Here is a 6,303-nt window from a genome sequence, read left to right as displayed (position 1 = left end):
TTACCTCTTCCCCCACCAACTGTGCAATAGCAAGATCTCTTCTGAATTGATACCTTGGACTAAGACTAAGGAAAGGAGATCTTCAGTCTGTGTGCAGTCAAAATATGGATTTCTTCGATTCAGGAGTTTCAAAATTTGGGGTAGTACCTGGGTAATTTAATTAAAGTCAAAATTTGTTGCATCCCATAATCAATATTGTGCTTCAAGACATGAAATTAACCTTCCCTGCAGAAAAAGAAGCTGTTTTTTCTCTGTGACACAGTAATGTGACAGTGGGATAGGCTCAGTATAGTTAATTAAATAATATATAAGGAAAGAACGATTCTTAATTTTTTTTTTTAGAAGTATTTCCTAGTTCAGGCTTGAATAAACAAATCTAAGTATTGATTTTTAGAGTTACCTATTTTCTATTGTGGCATTTGCATTACATTAAAAGACTTGTGAATGAGCAGACAAATTCCTCAAATACGACTGATAAAAGCTGACCTGGGGAAAAAACAGCCCTGGGCCCAGACCATTCAAACTTTAAGGCTTGTTGGCAAATCAGACTATACCTATCAGCAAAGAACAGGGCCTAGGAACTGAGTCCCAGAAAGAAATCTATTTGGGATAAAAACTCCTTCCCTTTGCATTTCAAAGCTGGGACCAAGGTCTCTGCAACTGGTTGTGAGAGAGAGAAGTCACAGAAATGGTGCAGAAGGAATTTTGCTTGATATTAAGGACCTCTGCTTGTGCAGAGGGAGACTATGAACTACAGTGTCTCTTCCTTAATGCCGATTATAATTAAGTGCTGAATCAGTGCATTCCTTGAATCAAAAAGACGTGCAAACACGAGATGGTGAGGACAGATAAGGATGTAGAAAAAATCTGCAATATCAGCGGTTCTTTTTAGAAGTGGGTAGCCTAAAATCTGCCAAGGGCTGCTTGGAAAATAATAGATTTGTTAATTCCCAACCTCTTCTAGCCTGCATTTTCTACAGGTGGTGTATAATTTTATCCTCTTTTATCAATCAGAATAATTAATCAATAAAGATCTGCCCAAGAAAATCAAGAGGCACTCCATAACATGAAATCTTTCCATCAAGACAGCAGAGTCCTCAAAAGGTTTGGTAAATTTACTTCTAAACTTTTGAAAGCTGCGTGACCTTTTACCGAGGCCAGAACACAGGAGTTTTGCTCTTAAAATCCAACATTGCATAATTCTCCCCAATTGTATGGCTGCCTCCACAAAGCTTCTTTAATGTGTTCCTGCTGAACATATAATTGCTGTAACTGTCAGGTTCTCGGTGGTGAAATTACCAAGATGTATTGCCTTGCTAAAAAGGAGTATTTGTGGAAAATTAATACCCAGATGTTTAGCAGCGCTTTTATATGAGAAGCATACATGTCTGTTTATTCACAGTTATCATGAGCTTCTAAGAAAACATGAATTTATAGACTGGAGAAAATATATGTTCTTTCCTTTAAAACTTACAAAAGCTAAGATAACATTTTAAATAAATTGTATTAAAATTATTAGGCATGTAAATTTTAATTTACTATAAAAGAGTTTAGTATAAGCCAGTATATTAAAATTACATTGTAATTACTACATTCTGTAAGACTGTCTTCAAGTTATGATTTTATTTATAATTTATTTTAAAATATTATTTTATTATTATTATAATTATATATTATTTTTTTAATATTACACACACACATTTTTAGCAAAGTTTTATCGCTTACAGAGAATAATTCCTACAAATGCAATGCTGAAGACCACTCCAAGGAGCCACTTAGCCTTTCTGTAGTGTTCATACCCTTGAACAGAGACTGTGACTTTTCACAGCTTTAGCTGCTGCTGAGCACAGAACGTAAGACATTTCAGTGATGTCTACCAGAGACAAAACATTTAAATCTTAGTTCTGCTAGTCTCAAACCTAACTTTCCCTGTGACAGCAGTATAAATATCAGTATGTTCCATGATTTAGGGCTTCATTCAGTCATGACTGAAGACAACAAGTCTCTTAACTGATTTTAGTAGCAATTGTATTAAGTCCTTTACAGTTTTGCAGAAATGAACAAGAATGATGTAATTACTTCTTTTTTGTACTGTGGGCTTTCAATCAGTAGATTAAATCAACACCAACAGCTAACTACAATTATAGGACAAGAAAACTGTTCACATGGTATGTTAAAGTTCACTTTGAAAAGCAGAGTAAAGAAATCTCCACTTGTATTAATAAGACCAATTCAAAACCAGAAAAAAAGTCAAATTACACCTGCACTCAGCCTGAGACAGTAGCTTTGCATGAAATTACGTCCAAAACAAATTATCTTGTCAAACTACTACTTCGGAGAAAGCCTGTTTAAAGTAAAGTAAAAATGTGATGAATCTGTTCATATTGTCCAGCAATACTGGAAAATTTTCCAGATACTGCCTCTACTCTTCAAATTCTGGAGCATATTTTCCAGCAAGTGACATCCAGCGCAGAGACACACTGACTGACATCCTGAGCTACAGAAATAATTTACAGCCCTTGGAAATTCTGGAGGCAGAGCAAAAGTGAGAGGACTGCAGACATTTCCCTTTCTCTGTAGACCTCTGTATGCTGTAAAGGGAAAACCTTCTCCCCAGCCTCAACTCCTGTGAGCCCTAGGATGTTCCTCTCAAACCTTGGCAAATCTGTTTTTCTAATTAGTCCATGCGGTGAAAAAAGCCCTCTGAGGAAACACATTTACTTAATACAGGAGATTTTACAGAAATTATCTAAGTTTTACATTGGCTCCATCTTATCCAGTTAATGTTGATCTTGAAAATAAAACACCAACAGGGACAGAACTACTAGCATTGGTCTCATTTTCTTCCATGTTTATTCTTAAAAGATAAAAGACACTCAAAGAAAAGTTTACAGCTCCCTGGTGTTTGTTATTTAGAATTCAGTAATTTAGAAATCTGACAAAATAATTTTAAATTTTGAAGCAGAATTTTCAATTTGTTTGGATCTTACCTTCACAATTTTGAGTTTCATATGATTCTGAAAAGGTAACAAAACAGGCTTACGGGGGATATTTATTTGCCCTACAGAGCAATTTTCAGTGCCATGTAAGAAGTGAGTGACAGACTGATTTTGCAAAAGAACATGGCAAGGAATAACCAAGTATATATAAATATGGCACAGAGCCTCTGCTCATTAAACGTTTTGCAGCACACTAAGTCAGGAGCTGAGACACAAGACAACAGAAAGACATCAGTCAACATCGCTACTGCAAATTGTCCTTTCACAAAAACAGCATTTGGCAGCAGCTGTAACAGAGATTTCCTCATCACACACACTCCAAACATTAAAAGTCTTACCTCACTAAACAAATCCAGATCCATTGCTAAAAGTCATAAGCACTTCACTGCTACCATACAGAAATAGATCCAAACATAAAACCATCTGTTTCCAAAGGAAAAAAACAAATCCCACACACAATTTAGCATGTCTCTATTTCTTCAGTCTGTGGTTAAGTTTTCAATTTCTTAATTCAGTCATAAGTTAGCAGAATGATATCCACAATTAAATTAGCTTTTCCAACTCTAAAACAATGGGTTAATCCATCATATTCAAAAGATGCCTCCTACTCAAAATGTAAGTCAGGAAAAGCTTATTATCTGTAGATTTGGCTCTGTATTCAAATTCTGAGTGACAGACTCTCAATACACAAACTTGAGCTTTGCAATGTGTCTTTAAAGAGTGCAAAGCAAAAATGTGGCTATAGTAATTAAACAATCCCTGGTGTATGATGTTCTTATAGTGCATACTAACCACTCAGTCACATTTGACCTTGTTTCACAGAAAGGTCTTTTTCCATAGATTAGTTTGCATTTCAGGTAATTTTATATCTGGCCTTAGAAAGATCTTCTGGGATTCAGCCAATTAAGCTCTTAAATATGGTACCTTTATGTAATATTTCTACAAGACACACTGTGTTCCTCAAAATTTAAAAATCACATAGCACAGAATTTTAAAGTGTGTAATACCTATGAGGTTTCATTGCATATCTATATTCATTGCAATATTATCTAGTATTGAGCATAAATACTGCAACAGATTTTGTTTGCTATGGGCTGTCTCATAAAAAGGCAAATCACTTTTAATCAATGGTTAAATCAGAATTATCTTGAACATGGAAAAAAAAAATTGAGAGTACACAATTTGGTTTCAGTACATTATCCAAGAGTTCTTTAAAAGCTTTATTAATGATTACTTGATAAGCACGATTCAATACTTAGAGTATGTCAATTGATACTGTTACATATTTAAGTAATTCCTCTACAAACATCTTGGCTAAAAAAAAAAAAAAAAAAAGTAAGTAGAAGTGTGACAGACTACTTACAAAAGCATATAACTCTGTTTAATGAAAGAATTTATTTCTGAGGAATATACATTTATAATTTCCTCTGTACTCATTTTCCTTTTTGTATTTTGTTTCTTAAGGCCAGCAGTGCCCAGAATTTATTCATGCAAGATCTCAAATTGATTTATCTTAAGTGACTAGGCAATGATATTTTTGGATTCTGTTACAAGACTTCTTCATCTTGTCATGTAACTTTGATCAAAGTCACTTGCACTCAAAGTTTTAGGAGTCTCTGCTTCTGGTTGCTCCTGCTGAGAAACATGAAGTGTCATCTCCAGAGGTAATGAATACCTAAGAGGTTCAATCTGTTTCATTTGAAGCTTTAAGTGCTCAGCAAATATGGAGAGAAAACCAGATTCAAAGGCAGAAGACTCCAGAACTCATGAAGCAGGCAGAAGTCACTGACACCTCTTAAGGCAGATGTGATATTAATGATGAGAAAGGAAATTTGTAGAAGAAGCTGTCTAATGACAGGACATGAAGAACACACCAAGCAGAGTAATGAAGGGGAAAAAAGACAGAGATTCAACACCCTCAATATTTCTGCATCCTGACACCTCCAGGGAATCTTCATTTGAGTGTTAAAATCAGATCTTGAGGTCTTTGCATGTCATGTTTTTATCTAGGAGGAGAGTATAACAATATTTATCTGTATCATGTAACACAGACTTTCCAACATTTGCAATATGAATTTTGAAGACTGCAAGACCTTGTATAAACATACAGTACCATTCCAGCCTCTGTGCTAGATTACAGATTTCAGGTAATCAAAACACAAGGTACCACATATGTAAACAGCGATGACATATCCAGAGTCCTTCCCAAAAATCCTCATACAAACAAGACCAGACACACAGAGCTCATCACCGAGCTAATCATTTCAGACACTCCGACCAGCTGAAGAACTAGGCTGAGAAACATCTCATGAAGTTCAGCAAGGGGAAACACCAAAACCTGCATCTGGGGAGAAACAATGCTGTGCACCAGTGCACATTGGGGCTTCACTGGCTGGAAAGCAGAAAAGGACAACAGGCAGATCGTGGACCCCCCCCATGACAAAAAAGCAGGCCAGCTGCACCCTGCTCTGGATTAGGGGAAGCATTTCCAGCAGGTCAAGGTAAGTGATCTTTCCCCCTTGCTCAGCACTGGTGAGGCACACCTGGAGTGTTTTCTGGATTTCCCAAAACAAGGAAGATATAGACATACTAAAAAAAGTGCAGCAAAAGGCCATGAACATGATGAAGGGACTGGTGCATCTCTCTTACTAGGAAGGGCTGACAGATTTTGAACTACAGCCTAGAGAAAGATGAGGAAGCACTTAGAAGTCTATACATAGATGCCTGACAGACGGAAGACAAGAAGCCAGGCTGCCTTCAGTGTTGCCCTGTGACAGGACACAGTGGACACAGATTAAAACACAAGACATCCCAGGTGAACATAAAAACCCTCTCTTTTTACTCTGAGTATGGTCAGACTCGAGTTGCTCAGAGAGGTTCTGGAGTTTCCATCCTTTGAAATATTAAAAATTCAACTGGACATGGACCTAGGCAACCTGCTCTGGCTGACCCTGCTTGGGCCAGGGCATGAATCTTGTCCTCTTGTCCTGTGCTTAGCCACTTCCACGGCTGGGTGCCACCCTCGGACACTGCCGTGGCAGTGTCCCCTCAGCGAGCGGGTGAGGGACTTCCCAGGGAACAGGATAGGAGGACAAAGTCTTAAACTGCAGCAGGGAGGTTTAGGTTGGACATTAGGAAGAACTTCTTCACAGAAAGGGTGATTATAAATCAGAAGGGAGTGTCCAGAGAGATGGGGGAGTCATCGTCCCGGGAGTTGTTTTAGGAAAGACACTGTGCCATGGTTTAGTTGACATGGTGGTGTCCGGTCACAGGTTGCACTCGATGAACCCAGAGCTCTTTTCCA

Source organism: Pseudopodoces humilis, chromosome 3, assembly GCF_049639895.1.
Source record: "Pseudopodoces humilis isolate 2021_Gansu_Grassland_sample_001 chromosome 3, ASM4963989v1, whole genome shotgun sequence".
In the NCBI taxonomy this organism is placed as follows: domain Eukaryota; kingdom Metazoa; phylum Chordata; class Aves; order Passeriformes; family Paridae; genus Pseudopodoces; species Pseudopodoces humilis.
The sequence above is the reverse complement of the archived record's forward strand: the minus strand, read 5'-3'. Positions refer to the sequence as shown.